This window comes from Enhydra lutris, unplaced genomic scaffold (assembly GCF_002288905.1).
Source record: "Enhydra lutris kenyoni isolate GAN:26980312 unplaced genomic scaffold, ASM228890v2 scaffoldscaffold26, whole genome shotgun sequence".
NCBI classification, from domain to species: Eukaryota; Metazoa; Chordata; class Mammalia; order Carnivora; family Mustelidae; genus Enhydra; species Enhydra lutris.
The window spans coordinates 9,332,063-9,353,470 of record NW_019154110.1 but is presented as its reverse complement, the minus strand read 5'-3'; the positions used below and the strand labels follow the sequence as shown (position 1 = coordinate 9,353,470).

The 21,408-nt window shown below is 42.9% G+C and overlaps 1 protein-coding gene across 1 annotated transcript in view; it reads left to right on the top strand.

Annotated features, from left to right (window-relative positions):
• The first annotated feature begins 11,404 nt into the window (after positions 1–11,404).
• The window catches only part of LOC111151513 (ring finger and FYVE like domain containing E3 ubiquitin protein ligase), a 47,005-nt gene continuing 37,001 nt past the window's right edge, over positions 11,405–21,408 (top strand). The window contains exon 1 of the mRNA XM_022509550.1: positions 11,405–11,551. The gene's annotated coding sequence lies outside the window, so the exon portion shown is untranslated. The remainder of the gene's footprint in view (positions 11,552–21,408) is intronic.

Below are 21,408 nucleotides of genomic sequence, written 5' to 3'. Positions count from 1 at the left end.
TTTTTTTTTTTTTAAGATTTTATTTATTTATTTGACAGACAGAGATCACAAGTAGGCAGAGAGGCAGGCAGAGAGAGGGGGAAGCAGGCTTCCCGTGGAGCAGAGAGCCCGAAGCGGAGCTCGATCCCAGGACCCTGGGATCATGACCTGAGCCCAAAGCAGAGGCTTTAACCCACTGAGCCACCCAGGCACCCCTGAACATGTCTCTTGTACTATGAAAACTAATACTAAAAAGGAAGATACATTTGCAATTGTATCTCAGTTGGTTTTTATTTGAGATGCATGCTGTCCACACCTGCACTGTTACTTGTGGAAAAGCTCACAAACCACATCCTGAGATCTTTCTCCAAACATAAAAAGAAGCCACTGGTTTTATTTGGAAGGGATTGATACAGAACTCAAGAGTTCTGAATATCATGTCAAGAAAGCAGTTTTTGATGCCACAGAATGCAAATACTTAGCTGTATTTTGATTTACATTTGGTCTTCAACCAAACATTTTTTTTTTTAAACCTTTTTACCCAATGTGGGGCTCGAACTCACAACCCTGAGAGCAAGAGCTGCACACCACTGACTGAGCCAACCAGACACCCCTGCCAAATGCCTTTTTTTTTAAATGGGGAAAATTTGGGGCACCTGACTGGCTTGATCTCTTAATCTTGGGGTCATGAGTTCGAGCCCTACCTTGGGTGTAGAGATTACAAAATAAATAAATAGGGGCCCCTGGGTTGCTCAGTCAGCTGAGTGACCCACTCTTGATTTTGGCTCCAGTAATGATCTCAGGGTCCTGAGACCCCTGTGGGGCTCTGTGCTGAGCAGGGAGTCTGAGATCCTCAGTCTTCTTCTGCATGCATGCACTCTCTCTAAAATAAAAAAACCTTTAAAAATTAATAAACTTAATAAGATGGGGGAAAGTTGAAATTTGTTGTTACATATCACAGATACTATAAAAGCATGTTAAAATATCTTTCTGTAAGTTTTAATACCCTGCTTTAAAAATATTCTTTACCTAAGATAATTTTTTAAATCAGGGATTACATACAAATTATGACCTTTTTTTATTCCTAGAAAGCATTGGTAACATCATCTAATGTGGATCTCAAATTTTAGCATGCGCCAGAATCTCCTGAGCACTTGTAAAAAAATCCCGTTTCCTGATTCCTGTCCTACGCCTAGAGAATCAAGAGCATATGGGACTGAAATTTGGGATTCCGATGGCAGCAATCACGATGATGGTGGTGATAATGTTGAGAAACCCCAAAATTCAGAAATTTGGGGGCTGCCTTTATTTTGCAGAGGAGGGATTTAAGGCCCTTTGAACAGCATTGTTCTGGGTGGTTCTGAGGACACTGAGATCATTTTCTTCCTTGTGCTACCTGTAAATGAAGCAACCAGCGGAGGACTCCCATTCCTACTTGGGGAGAGAAGTTCCATCGCCTGGTGATTTACTAGATCACAACCATAATTTTTACTACTTGGAGATTAGGTGAGGGATGCTTACCTTTAATATGCTTAAGAATAAGTCAATAGAACTCACCTTTGGTGCCTGTATCAGGAGTATTTTAGTATTTGACTAAATACTAAAAAGGAGTTTTCAACTTCTTGGCCTTTACTCACTGCTAATAAAGCCGCTTAAAGGTAGAAGACAAATAAAATTTGGGGGCATACAGTTTTGTTTTTTCTTTTGAGACACTGAAGTTTGTGTTTGCTTTATAGAAGCCTTTTATAAGTAGTCTAGGAACAAGTATTATTAGTTTGTGTTGCTGTAATGTCAAAACGAATGTTGAAACAGAGCAAAGGGGGGAGTATCTGCAGGCTTTGCATCCTGGTTTAACTGCTTAGTTGGATAAAATGTCAAACTTGATAGATTATTGGAGCTGTTATTTTGGTGGTTAAACAAAAATGAAACTGTTGTGGGTGTTCGCAAAGAACACTGCTCCCTGTGTCTTGGCTTTGCGCTGGAGAAAGTTTCAATTGTTCGGAGGCAATACTCCTTAGAAAATGCAGCTTCTGTGGTTCCAGGCACAGCTGTCTAAATTACCAGCTCTACGGGGGCCTTTGGACAAGCACTGTTGAACACTTTTGGAAACAATTTATGTTTCTGGTTCCAAAATGTCTGTGGTTGTTCCCTGAATAGTTGGGAAGCCTAGAAGTGGAGAAAGGTATGGCATTGTGTCTAGATTATTGAAGTCAAAACTTTTTTTTTTTTAAGTGTCTCTAGAACAAACTCCCATCTTTGTGCCTGCGGTGGGGTGTGGGTTGGGGCTGTTAAGAGGATATTGACTCCCTGGGCCTGCTTTCCCCAGTTAGTGCCTGTTCTGGAGGATGGCATGCTGTCAGGCTGCGGACCAGCCTACAGAGATCGTCGGTTGTTATGACCTCAATGAGGAAAGAAGGATGGGGAACATGAGTGAGGGTACAGATGTTTTTGAAAGTGTATGCCTGGGGACGCCTGGGTGGCTCAGTTGGTTAAGCAGCTGCCTTCGGCTCAGGTCATGATCCCAGCGTCCTGGGATCGAGTCCCACATCGGGCTCCTTGCTCGGCAGGGAGCCTGCTTCTCCCTCTGCCTCTGCCTGCCACTCTGTCTGCCTGTGCTTGCTCTCTCTCTCTCTCTCTCTCTGACCAAAAAAAAAAAAAAAAAAGTATGCCTGCTGTGTGAAGCCTTGAATTTTCACTTTGAACATTTCATTTAGTTAAGGATATTATAAAACTGCCTTTACTAAACAGTCCCTATTGAAATCATATGTTGCCTGTGAGAGCTTGGGAAGCCTTAGGCGTGCTCCGCAGGGTTTATTTTACTCATTCCATTGTGTAAAATGATACTTTTTTCTGAATGGGATTGTATGCATTCTTTGGTGCGAGTGAGGCGAAAGCTTCCTTGTGTCTAAAAGTAGGAGAGAGTTTTGTGTAGGACTGACAATTCTCTTGCTGTGTGATACTTGTCTTTGTGCCATACTTTATCTGTATAAAAATTACCAACAGTCATGTACTGGCCAGGTGCAGGGACTTGCCTATAAGAACTTATTTCATCCTTCTAACAGTTTTATGAAGTGTAGGTACTAGTATTTGTGTTCCACAGATGTGAAAACACTGCACAGAGAAGTTAAGTGATAGGCCTAAGGCCACACAGTGTTGGAACCTTCTGGCCGTTAAAGCCAAACTCTCAACCACCAAGGCTCCAATGGCTTTACCCTCTACTGGCTCACCTATGATGATGACTTTTCAGAACAGGTCTTCAGAAGTAGATTCCAGTTCATAGAAGGGGTGGGCTTTGAAATTTTTTATACATGTTCCTCTTGTATGGAATGTGATTAGAAAGTGATATTAGCGGGACGCCTGGGGGGCTCAGTTGGTTAAGAGTCTGCCTTTGGCTCAGGTCATGATCCCTGGGTCCTGGGATCAAGCCCCGCATCAGGCTCTCTGCTCAGCGGGGAGCCTGCTTCTCCCTCTGTCTGCCGCTCCCCCTGCTTGTGCTCTTGCTCTCGCTCTCTCTCTTTTTCTCTGGAAATTAAAAAAAAAATGGTATTAGTAATACTTGTTACATATTCTACTAGTTTTAGTTCTGTTCACACTGAAGGATGGCTTTATAGTTTATTCCTAATTCTAACATTACAATTGTATAAACCAGTCACCCTTAAAAGCACATTTGGCTAAACAGCTGAAACATTGGCTTAGAGGAGAATGTATTGGTGGCAGTTCATTTTTCAGTTATTTTTTTCCTTGGGGGGGTGTGTGTCTTCCTGTTAGTTGGTAGGCCTTCCCAGTAAAGTGGCTTCTATACGAGATGTATAGATGTTCTGGCCTCCTCTTGTAAGCGATAGTGGCATAAATGGTGACAGACCACTTTTAGGAGGAAGTCCTGATCAGTACAGAAAGTAAAACTCTGTTCTCTGGGCTTGAGACCTGGGTCCTGCTTCCCCTGCTCACAGGCCCCGTGAGGACTGGCCCGAAGAAATCACAGAGGAAGCATCCTTGGAAATTTTTCTGCTAACCTCTCCCTCACATTTTGGAGACTACTCCTGAGACTTCTGTAAGAAAAGCTAGTTGTGGTCAGAAGCTGTCAAATGTGAGCTGCCCTGCCTGGTAACCCCGTCTTTCACAATTTCTTCATCCAATTGCTTTAGTGTTCTGATGCTGCTGATTTCAAGCAGGACGCTTTCTGCTGAAGGCTGAGCTGGAACCACAGCAGGGTTCACTCTGCGCTTGGTTACTTCTGCCTTTTGGCTCCTGACTTGAGGTTTAGATGCAAATGCAAAATAGTAAGAAATGTGCTTTGCTTTATACGCTTTTCACCTTTCTGGGTTACCCCTGGTGATCGGACAGTGGAATGAGTAATTGCACCATTAGAGCCATATCATCCCTAATCCTTAGCAACCAGCGATCTCTTCTCTCTCTCTCTCTCTTCCTCTCTCATTTCTTCATTTCTGAAGTGTTATGGAAATGGGTCATAACAATATGTGGCCTTCTGAGATCGGCATTTTTCACTCAGCCCTCTCTATCCAAGTTGTGTGTAGCAATAGTCCGCTCCTTTTTATGGCTGAATGGTATTCCGTGGTGTGAATGGACCGTAGTTTCTTTAACCGTTCACCTGTCGAAGGGCATTTGGTGGTTTCCAGTTTGGAGCAATATCAATAAAGCCGTCTTGAACATTTGGGTACAGGTGTTTCGTGGACATGGTTTTTAATTTTTCTGGATTAAGTGCCCAGGAATGCAATTGCTGAGTCCGATGGTAAGTATATGTTTAGTTTTTTAAAGAAACTGCCAAACAGTTTTCCAGAGTGGCTGTGCCATCTTACAGTCCCACCAGCAAAGTAGAAGATTCAGTTTCTCCGCATCCTTGCCAGCTTTCAGTATTGTGACCATTTTTGATTTTAACTTTTCCACTAGGTAGCATATCTGGTTTTTAAGTTCATCAGATCACTTGGTAAAACCGACCTGACAAAGAGCAAAGATTTTTGAGTCGCATGTTGTTAGCACGCTGCAAGACTGCCTCTGTACACAGCATTCAGTGGTCTGTTGACGTGCTCTTTCGTCCCCCGGCTGTGAGAGAGGAAAGAGGGGGGTGGCAAGAACTGTGAGCATGAGACTCTCTCCCTTTACCCGGCAGGACCTGGCACACTGCTGCCAGTGATGGTGAACAAACAATACTATCCTCAAACTATGAATTTCTGATAACTTCTTTAGAAATTTGCCTCAGTGAATATAGCTTTAAATATGCTAAAAATTTGGCTTAGAATGGCCCTACCAACTTGTTCAAATTGTTTCATTTTGTCAAGTGATCCCTATTTCTCATAATATTAATTAGCTTATACTGCTCATTTAAAAAAACTAAAATAGCACAGAAGTATACATATAAAGCAGAAGGTAAACATCTCCCTTACCAGAAGTAGCTACTATTAAATGGTTGTAGACTTTTTTTTTTTTTAAGATTTTTATTTATTTATTTGACAGACAGAGATCACAAGTAGGCAGAGAGGCAGGCAGAGAGAGAGAGGAGGAAGCAGGCTCCCTGCTGAGCAGAGAGCCTGATGCGGGGCTCGATCCCAGGACCCTGAGATCATGACCTGAGCCGAAGGCAGAGGCTCCAACCCACTGAGCCACCCAGGTGCCCCTAGACTTTTTTTTTTTTTTTTTAAGATTTTATTCATTTATTAGAGGGCATGAAAGGAGAGAGGTCAGTGGGAGAAGCAGACTCCCGCCAAGCAGGGAGCCCGATGTGGGACTCGATCCCAGGACTCTAGGATCATGGCCTGAGCCAAAGGCAGTTGCTCAACCAACTGAGCCACACAGGCGTCCCTCTAGACTTTTTTTCAAAAGACTTTATTTATTTATTTGAGAGAGAGAGAGCCAGGGGGTGGGAGGCAGGGGCATAGGGAAAGAATCCTAAGCAGACTGCACGTTTGAGCACAGAGCCTGTTGGGGCCTTGATGTCACAACCCTGAGATCATGACTGGAGCAGAAACCAAGAGTGGGCGGCTTAACCGACTGAGCCACCAAGTCGCCCCAATGGTTCTAGACATTTAAGCTATATGTTTTGTATCTTTTTTTCACTCTATGTGTATATGTGTATGTGTGTGTTTGTGTAGTCCCCAACTGCTGTTCTGTTAATGCTTTTTTGTTTTCAGTGGAGAATGTATTATGGGCATTTTCCCTGTGATGGTTTTTTGTTTTGTTTTGTTTTTAAGTGCTTCAGCCTGGGACAGAGTTGTATTCCTTTCTCTAACCCATTTTTTGTTCTCTTACAAAAGGGTTGAGAGATACAAAATGTATTTTCTTCCTTGTTACATGGGTTTGGTCGAAATAAAGTTGTAGTTTTATTTGCAAGAAAATCAGTAAAATTCTGGCTGTTAGGATCTACCTATCTGCTCTTTTATAAATAATGCAAGTCTGATTTTATGAACCTTGAGGAAAGCAAGAACTGTGAGCACAATAATCTTTGGAGAACGTACAGTCCTTTGGGTATTAGTCTATTCAATCAGGTGCTTAGTCAGATGGAGTGTTTTCTTAAGTGCTACTGAAATGCACAGTTCAGTCTTCCATTATTTTGATTACATTGATGGGACATTCAAGCTGTGCAGTCTTACCTTTTATTTCCCTAGCCTACCTAAGCCAGTTTGAAGATTAACTGTAGGTGAACAGGTAACCTTATCTACTTGGCTAGGAGTCACCCGTCCACATGAAACACATGTCAACAAAGGCCCCCTAGGCTTGGGAACCTGTGAGAAGTTCACTTAATCTTGTGGCATTTCTAATGGAAACCAACGTGAAAAGTCAGGAAGTCTGACTTATTGGAGGCAGGGCATGAGTATGGGAGGTGGCCGGGAGTAGAGAGAAAGAAGAGAGTGTGTGTAGATGTATGTGAGGAGGAGAATCCAGAGGTAATACAGTAAAGAACTGTGCATTCAGGAAATCTTCAGAGTTGAATGCTGGAATCTTTTATTCTGAGAGGGTGGTTGGTTACTGGGGAATAGGACCGGAGCTTACTAATCACTTCATTATGCGGCTTTGGGAGTTGTTTAGGTGAGGGACTTGGATGACAAGGGCCTTTCCCCTGCCCGTCTGTATTAGCAGCTCAGGGGAAAAAAAGGAAGAAATAGCTTCGTATAGAAAGTTACATGTCCAGCAGTTCCAAGATTTCTGTTGCCAGGTTTCTAAAGTGCGCTCCCCAGGATGGCAATTGGGTCATGTCGCTGACTCCCCCGCCCCCCGTCATATTAGGGCCTCAGCCTGTGTCCTGTCACCTTTGGACTCTCCCTTTTCCTGCAGGCTCGCTGCTTTTTCAATTCCCTGACATTTAGGGATCTAGTATTTCACAGTGCCTGAGGTAAGCAGTTGCTGTACCCTTGATACTGGATACCTTTCTGAACTATTACACTGTAGCAGATAATCGGGTGGTCACAGTTAAGTTATAGGACAGGTTCTGGTACCTGTACCAGCGGGGACAGACTCCCTTTGCCTGCCCTCACACAGCTGTGGGGAGAGCAGGGGTTGCAGCAAAGTGCTGTGAGGCCGGTTGAGCCTTATGCAGTGCCAGTTCCTACCCTACATCTGAACATGAAAGTGGCTCGTTAAAGATTAAAGGCACTGCCTGGTCCTTCTGGCCCCAGGATGGAATGATCCCCGCCATGGCGACAGCCTCTGTCTCCCAGGAGAGGCCATTTTATACAGGAGGTTTGTGCTTCCAAATGTTACAGTGAGCCTGCGTTGGCTGATACTGTGGTGATAAGTTGGCATTTGGGTACTCTGAAGACATATGAGCTATATAGCATCCCATGGTTTGAATTTCTGGGCAAAACTGCCTCATCAGGAAGTCAAAAGCCTCTACTTTCAACCTGCGCCTTTGGGGAGGTTTTATCCCTTCTTTTATTTGAGTATTCTGTTGAGTCAAGTGAACTTTAATTTTCACAGCCATAAAAATTCCATTAAGCCCCTTGTACTGCATCCCAGGTGTGAAAATGTCTCCATATAATGACTGTGGGTGACAGCTAAAATCCTTAAGAGTAGTTAGGATAATTGTCTCTGGAGGATTGAAGAAAATAATGGTCCAGTTGACAAAATAAATACAGTTCAATTGTTATGTTCTTGGCTGTTCTTGTGGGTAAGGGGACTAGTGTCCAAGAGCTTCTCAGACTACTGCTCATTTTGGTGGTCTTTGAAATAAAACTTTTCATTTTGTAAACAGTGCTCAGGGAACATAGCTGTATGACCAATCTCTCAAAATATCCAAGGCCACCTGCATCAAAATCACGTGGGAGAGGAAGTTCTTTATTTAAAATTCTGATTCTGGGGCCTTTCTCTGCATTCGTGCTAATTCAGAATGTCTGAGGGACTGGGATGGGAAAGAATCATTTTTAATAAGCACTTCTGTTGATTGTTAAGTACCCCTAGAGTGGATTGTCGAGTATCCTAAAATTTACTTTATTTCTCATATTTAATTTCTGTGATTTATTAGATGATAGATGTTTGGTTGATGCTCATTAGTCTTTTTCGAAGAGGAGGTACTCTAGTTTTTTGAAAAAAACGTAAGATCCGACAACTCCAAGGATTAGAATTTGGCAATGTCCGAAAGTCTCCACAAGGAGAGCCAGCCAGCCACTGGTTCCTGAAAACTTGGATTCATCAAGTTAGCTCCTTCTCAGTAAGAAAAAGGATATGGACATAAATAGGATTAATTTGTTGAACAGAATAAATGCAGTATCATTTAGGATGTTGGGGAGGGAAAAGTAGGAAAAAGGGAGATGTTAAGAAGAAAGAGTGAGAAAGGGGAAAGATTAGTTCATAAATGGTAAAAACTTTTAAATTAACCCAATTTTAAATTACTAATATTTGAATATGTGTTTCTTGCAAAAATAAAAAATTCTAATACTCATAAAGCTAAGAATACCTCCTTGATCTGTTCCCACCACAGCTCCCTCCCTGGTATGTGTATCGTCCCATTATCTTTTTGTATGTATTTGGTAATTTTCCATGGATTTGGAATACTACAGAATCATGAGATGTGAATATTTTTATTTCTCTTTTGACACCTGCTTACTGTTTATAATGTTAAGATCTCTTGCAGGAAAAAAAAAAGTAGCCTATAAATGGCATTACATATTCCTCTTCAAGAAAAACAGTGAGTATGAGTGTGTGCAAGTTTTATACACACACTTTAGTGATATTTATATCTCTTATGACCACCCATAAAATGTACCTTTAGGTGGGTGACTTGTCTGAGTTTTAAGATAATGCATTGAGAGAAATTACTAAGCACAAAGCCAAATTATTTTTCTTATTTTCATGTAGGTTCATAGTCTCATAGTTTTCATGTAACCTCACATGTACCTGAGTCATTTGCTCAGATTTAGCCTCTTTTTAAAGCCCTAAATCAGTGTAATCCTCAGCCTTTCCAGCCTAAAAGAAGGAACTGGGATGGGGTATGGTTATATTTTGGAGAAAAAGATGGGAACTGTACAGAATCCAAAACAGGGAAATGATAATCTGCAACAGTTCTTCTCACCTGCTAAATGGTGTTTATTTTAGCAGAGTTAGGAAATTCTGATGCTTCTGGCTCCTGTATTTTTCTTTATATAATTCACATTTACTTCCTGGCCACAGTACTATCTGAATTTTCTCTTCCTTATTTAAAGTTAACTAATATATAGAACGTGCCAGAAGCTTCTAACAATAATGGTTTTTTTCAAAAGAGGTTTCCTATTTGTCCGTTTTTTATGTGTCTTGAGGGTTGCTCCATATTAGAATGTTTGTAACTTATCATCAACTACAGAAATTTTTTTTTAAAGTGTGGTCCATGAGATAACAGTTGCCAACTGCCCTAAAGATGTCTTTATCATTTGAAAAGAACTAATTAACACATACTGTAGGAAAACTTTAAATACAGCCATTTCCTGAAAAGGAAAACACTGAAAGGGAGCAATAAAAGAGGGAACATTTTATGAAACCTTATAAAAGCTCAGTGTGGCTATCCTACTGGAATAATGTAATTAAGGGGAATTAAGCCAGTTGGATAAATAACTTTTTTTTTAAACTAGCCCCTTGAAAAGGAATAGAATTAAGTAGCATAGTTTTTAAACCCAAATTCTGACAGTCTGCATGTACATTTTAACTAACCTAATAACATTTATTGAGTGACAAGTTGAGTTGGCAGCTATACCCCGAGTTCACGCTGCAGGGGACCTACCTTGAAGAATGGACAGGGCTAGGTGTGGTGGCCTTGAATGCCCATGCTGAGGAAAAGCTGACGGCCTTGGGAAGTTTTGAGCAGGGAGCAGAAGGATCTGATGTGAACTTTAATGTTTCTTTCTTGTCTAATGAAAAACAAAAAAAAAACCCACATAAAGCAAGGGCTTAATCTTTTGTTTTCTTTGTATAGCACCATTCTAGCCGGTCAGGGCAAATTCAATAATAATTAATAGCTGTTGATGAGCCAGTCATTCTAGAATTGATTTTTTTTTTTAAAGATTTTATTTATTTATTTGACAGACAGAGAACACAAGTAGGCAGAGAGGCAGGCAGAGAGAGAGAGAGAGAGAGAGAGAGAGAGAGAAGCAGGCTCTGCACTTAGCAGAGAGCCCGATGCGGGGCTCGATCCCAGGACCCTGGGATCATGACCTGAGCCTAAGGCAGAGGCTTTAACCCACTGAGCCACCCTGGCGCCCCCTAGAATTGATTTTTTTAATAAGCTGGCCAATAAATGAGAATCGACACAGATTTAGGGATTTTTCTTTTAAAAGCAAGTGTTAATACAGTTTTCAGAGACTCCTGGATTCCTTAAGCATCCGGTAGGTATGCTGGTGGATAATGTGGCTTTAACTGTGTGTGGCAGCTGATTAAAGCCTTCAGTTACTTCTGTCTTAATTAGAGATTCTGCACTGTCTAGGGAAATAGAGAGGTCAGGGATGGCCTAATGGGGAAACAGAAAGGAGAGCCTGGTTAAAGCTGACAAAAATTCACTCGGGTGATTTGACCAACTAGCGATGACCGGACAAGTTCCTCAATTCCTCTGACCCAGATGTTCTAATTTATAAATGCAAAGTGACTTCTTTATCAGCCTCTCAGGGGAGATCTTCAAGGCTGTGAAACTGCTACCTTCAGTAATCTTGCTGTCCTGAGCCCCAACCTGTTCTCAAATGAAATTTCAGAATGTGACCCGTGGAGCCTTCCAGGTAAGGGCTCCAGGGTCCGCTGAGCAACCAGCAAGAAGGGAGTGAGGGACCAGCCCCCATTAGTCAGCACTCCATTTAAAAAAATCAGTGGGGCACCTCTTCTTTTCTGAGTTGCGGTTGATTGCGTTGGCTCCGGCTGGGTTGTTTGGGAAGCAGGAGTTTGCCTCGCATGAGTCAGCACTGCCCCGGGTAAACTGCCTGCTCTGTTGCAATCTTGCTTACTTACCAAAGACACGTCCCCAGGCGGCACCATTCACTTTGCCTGAAAGCTGCTGCTGTTGGTTCCTGAGATGAGCTCATCTGAAATGGCTCCAAGGACCTCAGCGGCAGGAACTGGAGGCTGCTTGCTCTCTGCTGTGGTAATGTTTTGAAACAGGCAAAATCAGGTAACCCCAGACTGTTTTCTCTTAGTTTTACTAGCTAGACTGAGCTGCAGGAGGAATGGGAAATCCTTTGTCTTCAGAATTGCCTCAGCAGTATGGGTATCTTAAAGTCAGTCCCTTAGGCCTTTAGAAGAGGTCTTGAGGGGGAAAGTTTCATTTCATTTGGGATCTGGATGTGGTTTTAGTCCTAAGTAGACCATTTATCATAGAAACCTTAGAGAAGACAAACATATCAGGTTTACAGCTTTTATCCATCTTTTGCTCTTGTATTTTCTGTCCTTTTTTGTGTCTTGTGAGAAATAGTTTAGTCAAACTAAACCATTATTAGAGAAAGAGAGAGAAGCAAATGTATTTTATTATCTATCTAATCACTGGAATATTGAATTTTAGGGAAACACTGTCTTATCAGCAAGTTTCCATATTTTTCTCTGAGGTACTATGAAGAACCTCCCCTCATCCCTAATTCTGTTCAGACTACTGCTCTATCTCCCTCCTGCTCTTCACTTCAAAACTTTTTAACACTTAAGCCTCACTGCTAGGCAGTTGCCCCTCTCAGAGTTTGCTTCTGCTCCTTACAGTTCCCCTCAGATGGCCCATGTGTTCTTTTACCCCAGGCCTTTACACCAGCCAGCTCTCTCTAAAACACCCTGCCCCAACTTCACCTGGCTGGCTTCAGAGCCAGTCATTTCTTCCATGGAGTCTTTTCTTACTCACCAAGACTGGATGAGTACATAGGACAGCACTGTTTACTCTGATCATAGCGTACGTCAAGAATCAGTGTCTGTTTTGTTAGAATGATATCCATATTCCTTGGGACATGGTTGGTTCTCAGTAAGGGTAGAATGAGGAGGAACCTATATTGTATACTTCCTCAACTCTGATTCTCTTATCAACCCTTTGTTATTTTGGCTTCTGCCCACATTACCTTACTCATGTTTTCCTAAAGATCATAAGTAAACTCCAGATTACCAAACCCAATGTTGTGGTTTCAGCCTCCACCTTACTTAATCTTGGCCTGGCATTGTGGCACTGTGGGGCCATTCTTCTTTCCCCCAGTGACCCTCTTCATCTGGCTTTGAGGTTACCTTGTCTCTTTTGAGTTTCCAGAGTATCCTTCTATTATTTCTTTGCATTCTCTTTTGGCTATCCCATAAACGTTGAGAGGCTCCAAGACTTCACCTTGGGCATCTTTCCACTCTTCCCTCGCCTCCCCCCACCATCCCTTACTCCAAGGATCTCAAATAGGCCCGTAAATTCAGCTATCCTCAGTATGTTTAGTAGTCCAGCTGTCTCTCCCAAGCTTCAGATCTTTATTTCCAACTTGATAAACTTTACCCAACTTGAAAAACCTACCAGAGTGTTCAAAAGGGATCTAAAATGGCATACGTTATCTTCCCACCGAGGACCAGTCAGCTGCTTCTGTTGCTGTAGGTTTGAACTCTGTTAATGATGTCTACCAGGTCTTCCTGTTCATTGTTTATGCCTCACATCACCTAAATATGCTAAGTCCATGGTTGCTAAGTGCTTTTTTTTTTAAGATTTTACTTATTTTTTTGACAGAGACACAGGGGGCGTGGGAGAAGAACAGTCTTCCCATGGAGCAGGGAGCCCGATGCAGGACTCGATCCCAGGACCTGGGATCATGACCTGAGCCAAAGGCAGATACTTAAGACTGAGCCACCCAGGCACCCCTCTGCTAAGCGCTTTTGATGATGTTATTGGAGTACCGTTTGATCGATGTGTGGCTTTCCTTCATTCCCACTGTATTGCCTTAATTTACTAGACATTTTGTTTAACCAGCCCAATGTCTTCAAATTTTGTGTGTGAATACTTAGAGACAGCGCCTGCACTCTCAAAGATTACAGGTAACCATTCTCCCAGATGTTAAAGACTAAAGATGTCACATTTTACCCACTTTGCCTCCAGGAATTTGAGTAACTTCTGGTTGAGAGCCTTATCAAATCTTCTTTTTAAAAACTATTTATTTATTTATTTGTTTGTTTGTTTATTTATTTATTTTTACATAACCTCTACCCCGCAGTGTGGGGCTTGAACTAGACAACTGGACAAGAATAAGAGTTGCATGCTCTGCTGACTGAGCCAGCCAGGTGCCCCCTCCATCCAGTCTTGACCGGGCTTTACCACCCCACCTTAGGTCTTTCTCTGCTCCCGTCCCCTCCACGTTGTTGCCAAAGTTATATTCCTAAAGGCCCAGATCAAATGTTCTCATTCTCAGGTTTTCAGAGTGCCATTAGATTCCTGTTTTCTACTTAGCTTGACAGGTAAAGCCCTTTAGAATGTCACCTTGTCCTACCTGTTACTGTTACCCGGCTTACCTCTCTCCTTTCCATCCTCACCGAATTTCTCCCATCTTCCCAGTCTCTAGTTATAGCATGTTGTTCTAGGTGAAGTGGCCTCACCCTCTTGACTCGCAAAGTACTCATCCCCCAGGAGACTTATTCATATGCGAAACCTTCCCTGCCTTCGTCAAGTAGAGTTAGAGTTGTTCTCCTTATTTGGACTTCCACAGCACTGTCTGTTTCTTCTAGTAGACTGTTCCTTCTCTACACCTGCTCCCTGGCCGAGAGCCCAACACTATCAGACAGGGCTGAAGTGGGTCCCCAGTGTCAAACCATTAGTCCAAACATCTTTATTAGTCTTGGCAGTATTAGAAAATTCGTAAGCTGGGGCGCCGCGCCTGGGTGGCTCAGTGGGTTAAAGCCTCTGCCTTCGGCTCAGGTCATGATCTCGGGGTTCTGGGATCGAGCCCCGCATCGGGCTCTCTGCTCAGCGGGGAGCCTGCTTCTCCCTCTCTCTCTGCCTGCCTCTCTGTGTACTTGTGATCTCTCTCTCTCTGTGTCAAAGAAATAAATAAATAAAAAAAATCTTAAAAAAAAGAAAAGAAAAGAAAATTCGTAAGCTGTCTTGTTAGGTGGCATGTTTTTAGTTTCTGTTTGGTGAACTTGAGCCCGTGGTGCTATTCCATATATGTCACCTGAAATCATCAGGTTACCATTCAAAGTTAATTTGAAGATTTATTGGGCTTGCTGAAACTTAGTTCCACATTATCACCTAACATTTTTATAATACTTTACAAAATTATTTCCCTTGTGTCATTTTATTTGACACCTACAATATTCTGTGTTGGGTAGGTTTTATTATCCCTATTTTACTGGTGATTATAAAGCTACTTTTGACATTGAAGTATACATTCAGGTAAGACTTCAGAGAGACAGCATGTTTTTACATTGCGTTAAGCAACTGGTTTGTCTCTTTGTAGTTAAATACACCCTATTGGTTTCTACAGAAAAGGTGCTTTGCTCAGTAGGCAAGTGCTAAAGATCTTGCCTTTTATAAGGCCGCTTTACCATCGAAGTAGAAGGAGGTACCCAGAGCCTTCTGACCTACAGAAAGGCCTTGAATGTGCTTAGAGACCTTGATTGAAATTAATGGTGTGCCTTCCAACCTCAAGCTTTTCTTTTCTTTTTTTTTTTTTTTAAGATTTTATTTATTTATTTGACAGAGAGAGATCACAAGTAGACAGAGAGGCAGGCAGAGAGAGAGAGGGAAGCAGGCTCCCCGCCGAGCAGAGAGCCTGATGCGGGACTCGATCCCAGGACCCCGAGATCATGACCCGAGCCGAAGGCAGAGGCTTAACCCACTGAGCCACCCAGGCGCCCCCAACCTCAAGCTTTTCTATCATGCTTCAAATACCTAGAATTTATTAAAAACATATTTCAATAATGGAGTGTCAGACCAGGTTGATGAGTGAAGGGAGTCAGCACAAGATAGAGTAAGCGGAGTGTTAAGAACCCAAAAGGTTTCATGGTAATTTCAGTAAATGGTTACATTTGTAGGGTAATAAACTTTTGTGGAATTGGATTATGGAAAGATGAACCATAAGGGCTAGGAAGTAATCTCTGTTAAGTACTGGCATGTGGCATCTAGTTTCTGTCATTCTCTTCCCCACCCCCGCCGCCCCAATACTTGAGAGGATAAAAATGATTAAAAAGTTTAAAAATAAGTCCTATCATTATAAGTTTTTTTTTTTTTAAGATTTTATTTATTTATTTGGCAGAGAGAGACCACAAGTAGGCAGAGAGGCAGGCAGAGAGAGGAGGGGAAGCAGGCTCCCCACTGAGCAGGGAACCCGATGTGGGGCTCGATCCCAGGACCCTGAGATCATGACCCGAGCCGAAGGCAGAGGCTTAACCCACTGAGCCACCCAGGCGCCCCTGATTATAAGTTTTTTAAAAAAGGAATGATTTTAGCCGACAGAAGGAAAAGCTAAGGGATGGCTCGATTACCATCTTCAAGTATAAGAATAGTTTTTGCTGGGGGGATTTTGACTAACTGTTCTTCCCGTACTTCAAAGATTTAAGAGGACATGGGCTTAAATTGAAGGGGGAGAAATTGTAATGAATATGAAGAAGAGTTTCTTGGTCATCAAAGCTGGGAAACAGTTGAATGATTGCTGAAAGTGAGTTGGATTTCTGACTATTTCAGTATCTACCAGTGTGTAGCAAATCATCCTAATATGTTTAGTAGCTTCAAATGACAGCCATTTTATGGCTCATGATTCTGTGAATTGTAATCCAGGGAAGAAGGACATATCGCCTTGCTCCAGGTGATTTCATTGGACTGGGAACTCCAACATGGCTTCACTCAAAATACGTGGGTTTCTGTGCTAGCTGTTGGCTGAGACATCTTGGTTCTCCTCCCTGAGGTTGGACTCTCTCTTGGTGTCTCATCAGTCATTAATCAATATGGGGTTCCTTTTACATGGTGGTTGACTTCCAAGGCAGCCATAATGAAAGCCGTAGGGCCTCTTAAGGCCTAGGCCTGGGAGTCCTTCATTATCACTTTCCTCATTCTTTTGGTTGAAAAAGTCACAAATGTAGCCCACGTCGAAGGGGAGGGGACACTTCGGGAAGGGTAGAGTATCAGTGTCACACTGCTAAAGGCCATACAGTATGGTTGAGATTATTGTGACCAATTTGGAAAGAGTTTATCATGTTAACCTTAGGGATATTTAATGAGAGACTAATTGATACATGTTTATTGAGTAGATAGTTTAGATATTTGATTTATAAACTTGGCTGCATATTAGAGTTGTCTGGGAGATTTTTACAAGCATGGTTTCCATAGGTACCAGACATGTTAATTAATCCATGTCTCCTGGGGGGGCGGTGGTGGCACCTGAGACACTCTATGTACTTTTTCCCAGGTGACAGTAAAATGAGGATAGAGGTTGGGGAAGGGGACAAGACTGATTCTGATAGGTATAATATATAAGGCAGAATGGTAGGTGCCTTAAGATAGGCCTGCTGATCTCCTTTTGCTTCCAGGACCTGCTGAACCCTCTGCCTGGCAGGTTCTACCCTCTAGTCTGCCTAGGTAAAATTCTGTCTCCTTCAATCAGCACATCATTAAAGGAATGTTTTTTGATGCCTCACATTTTTTCTTCTAGTTTCTAGCACTTTTTCCTTTGTAGCATTTTGTAGGTTATAATTTTTATAATTTATAACATTTGTGTGATTATTTGATAGAGAGTAGACAAAAATATGTCTGCTTTGCTTTCTGGTATCTAACACAGTACCTGCCTCATAAAAGGCATTCAGTAAGTGTTTGATGAATGAATAACTGGTTGATTGAATGCATGAATGAATGAAGTGACTTAAATTCAGTTTTAAAGAGTGGTTAGAATTGTGGACAGGTGGAGCAAATGAATAGGAAATTCATGGTTTTGAAGTGGAGGTGTGGATTAAACTGCTTGTGTAAGTTCAGAAGGTGGGAGGAACTGGTTTGGGAAGAGAAGAAGGGTTTGGTCGTAAGTGTACTTGCTATGCTAAATTCAAGGTACAGATACCCATCTAGCAAGCATTTAGAAACGTGGTGCTGAAACTGAAGGGTGAGACTGATTCTGGGTATTTCGACTGGGAGTTCTCTGACGAAAGGCTATGGAGTCTATTCATTCAACAGTACTCATTGAGCTCCCACCATGTGCCAGACAACTGTGTTATAGGGCAGGGGAGCAGAGGTCTGGCTGATAAGGAGCCAGCTTGGTGAAAAGAGCTGTGGAGAATGTTCCAGGCAGGAAGGGAACCACAAGTGTGCAGACCTTGGGGGCAAGAAGTAGTCTTTTTATTTTTGAGAAACTGAAAGGTGGACTGCCAAGGGATTAGAGTGAGGTGAATAGGGGTGGGGTTGGGGGCAGCATGAGGTAAAGCAGGAGTGGAAGTCAGGGCCCACATCACATGGGGCCTTTGTGGGCTATATGGGGAGTCTAAGCTTTACCAGAAAAGCATCATGGGAAGCCACTGAAGGTTTTAAAGCAGGAGAGTAACAAGCGGTCAAAGATTATTCTGACTACTGTATGGAGAAAAGAGCGGCAAAGAGGAGGACCAGTCAGGAGGTGTGTGTTCTAGTTCTTGAGAAAGATAATAGCACATAGAGCAGAGTATGGCATTGTATATGAAGAGAATAGGATATTTGCGGGATAGATTTAATTTAGTTTTTTGAGAGGGAGCACATGTGCATGTGCAGGAAAGGTGGGCAAAAGAAGAGGGAGAGGGAGAATCCCAAGCAGGCTCCATGTCCAGTGCAGAGCCCACCGAAGGGCTTAATCCCGTGACTTTGAAATCATGACAAGCTGAAATCAAGAGTCGGACACTTAACCGACTGAGCTACCTAGGTGCCCCTAGATTTTAAAAGAACCAGGTAGAATTCACTAGAGAAGGAAAGAGTGGTAAGTACAGAGCCCTAGGGGTTACTTAGGGACCAAAAAGAAGAACCCAGGGAAAGACAGGGAGAAAGGTTGGTCTTTGAAGTCAAGGGGGAGTCGAGCTTCTGCACTTTCAGTGGAAAGGGAAGGGGAAGAAGGGGCCTGCAGGATGAACATGGGTAGGTCACCTGTGTCTGGGACTGCAGGGAGGTCAGGAAGGTGGAGGACTTGGGAGAAAGCCATGCATTTAGCCGTCAGAAGATCTCTGAGGACGTTGGAGAGAGCTTTTGGTGAAGCGGAGTGGAGTGAGCAAACACGTGTGTGACCTGTGGGTGAAGGAGGGTACCACTGCTTTGTGGGGGAAGCAGGGAACCGAAGAGAAGGGGAGAAGCTGAGAGCTTGTTTGCGCAGACCTGCACAGAGAAGCAGGTGTGCGGAGGCTGACGTCTGCTGAGCCCCGACCCTGTGTCCGTCCCCGTGCCAGGAACCGCCCCGAGTCTACTCTCTCTCTTTGTGTCTAAACAGGGTGCCTAATAGTACAGTGACTCCCAGAATGAACTTCCAGATTTGAAGGGTATGTAAGACCTTACTCTGGGGTATGGGAAGGAAATACTAGAACTAAGTTTTTCCTCTATTTTTATCTTTCTCTTTGAAATTTCTTTTTAGTACTAGGTTTTAGATAGTACAGTAGCACCATTTGTACAGTAGCACTTGCCTAATTTGCTGTTACATGTAGAGATGTTGGAGATGTGCTAATTTTTTTTTTTTTAACTGATGGTCAGAAATGGTGCTCTACTGGTCTAGTGAATAAAGGGGAATGTTTGAGATGAAAGGGAAAGACGAGGGAGAAAGGAGGAGGGGAAACCAACATGCCAAGTAGTTGTACATTCTTTTAAACCTTTTCAAAACCCTGTGGTGCTATTGCCCCCATTTTGCACACAAGAAACTCGCCCAAGGTCACACAGCTAGGTAAGTGCTAGAACTGGAATTTGAAGCCAGGTTGGTTTTACTTGAAGGTCTTATTATCTCACTTATTTCCCCCTTACTCGCCTCCTCTGCTTGATGCTCTCTCATATTTTCCCATTTCACTCTCAAATATTAAAACACTCATTTGCAGCGGAGGAACCGGAGGCAAAGGTGAAACAGTTCATGGTCTCACATCTCATGTAGGGCACCAGCTGGACTCCTGATCCCTGATTCCCACGGCGCCACCACTGCCTCAAAATAAGTAGTCAGACCCCAGCCGAACTGCTTTGGTAAAGCAGTGAGGAGGTTTCTAGTTGGGGGGCGGGGAGCGCCTGGATGGCTCAGTGGGTTAAAGCCTCTGCCAACTGTTCAGGTCATGATCCCAGGGTCCTGGGATTGAGCCCCGCATCGGGCTCTCTGCTCAGCAGGGAACCTGCTTCTTCCTCTTTCTCTGCCTGCCTCTTTGTCTACTTGTGATCTCTGTTTGTCAAATAAATAAATAAAATCTTAAAAAAAAAAAAAAAGGAGGGGAGAGGGGCTGAGATTACACATAGTAGAAAAGAGTCATGACTCAGATCCTACTTTTTGAGCACTTTGTGTTGTTAAGGGCTTGCATTAATTACCTCATTTAGGTTCTCCATTTTATGGAAGCAGAAGCGAAGATCAGGGAAGTGAAGCACCTTGACTGAGGTCACAGAGGAAGACTGTGAGTTCTGTCTGACTCTAGGCCCCATGTCCTCAACCCCGCGCAAAGCTGCTCTTTGGAAAGTTGCTGTGGAGTCATCAACTAGAGATGAATAAAAGACTTCGGAGCCCAGTGGTGGCTTGGTCCCAGTTGTATGAATTTGCTGGGCACCCAGTCCATAAAGTCTTCTGACATTTCTGTAATACTTGGTAGCTCAGGTGTGGAAAGGCTGGGGAGTTAGAGGGGAAGAAAAACGTAGAATAAGAGTTCAGTAAATCAAAAGAGTTTAATAAATCCTGCCTCAGGGTGTAGAGCTGGTGGACTTCAATGGATTGTGTTGTTCAAGAAAGCTGTGTTTGAAATTCATTTTTATAATAAATGTCGTAGTTCTGTTTGATGCAAGTTATACTGGAATATGGAGGGAAGAATGCCAAGCTGATAAGATGGGATCTTCGACCTCCAGAAGGTCAGAGAGGCAGATCAAGTGCTTTGCCGTTGTGCATGATTGAAGGGCATGGAGAGGTGAAGGGTGGAGAAGTACAGGAAAGTCACATTATACAGACTGGCTTGTTGCAGATTAAGGGTGGCAGTAGGAAGGGCTAGCCTGGTGGGTGCCATCTGTTTTCTTAGGAATACCCCTCAGGTCACTGTATTTTAGGTCTGGTTCTCAGGCCACAAAATTTGTTTTGCTTTGTACCTGGAAATGATCAGTCAGTCTTTGGGGACAGCACTATATTCAGACTTGGGTGATTGTGCTCAGAAAGGAATGATAGTTTGTTACTCCAGAGTGAAGGAGTTCTTTCCTATTGACAGGATTCTGGATTTTGCTAGGGTATTGCTTTTCTGTATCAAGAGATCTGAGAAATGAAATTTAATAATACTGAGCTTGCTTGGTGAGCATGGAATAATATGATAGAATACTTTGTGGGGGAAGTTAGAAAAAAGGTTATTGATTTGCCTTCTATCTGCTCAGTATTCTACTAAGTGCTTTTGCATACAGTAGGACATTTAATTCTCCCAGTGGGCCTGTTGTACTCAATTTACAAATGAGGAAACCAAGGCTCTGTCCAAGCTGGTAAGAGGATGAACTCAGATTGGAAGGAACCGAGTCCCTCAGATTCTAGGAGCCCACACCCCTAAGTGCTACTGTATGCAGTTCCCATTTAAACTTCATGAAAGAAACTTATCCCACAGCAGAGAAGATGGTGTGTCACTTAGTTGTAGTATTGCTCAGTCTTGGGTGATTCTGGAGTCAAAATAGCCTCCTCTACTTTTCCTAGATTTTTTAAAGTTTGTAGATCACACTTTGATGTGATCACTTTTTTAAAGATTTTTTTTAAGATTTTATTTATTTATTTGACAGAGAGATTGAGATCACAAGTAGGCAGAGGCAGGCAGAGAGAGAGGGGGAGGAGCAGGCTCCCCACTGAGCGGAGAGCCCGATTGGGTGGGGGGCTCGATCCCAGGACGCTGAGATCACGACCT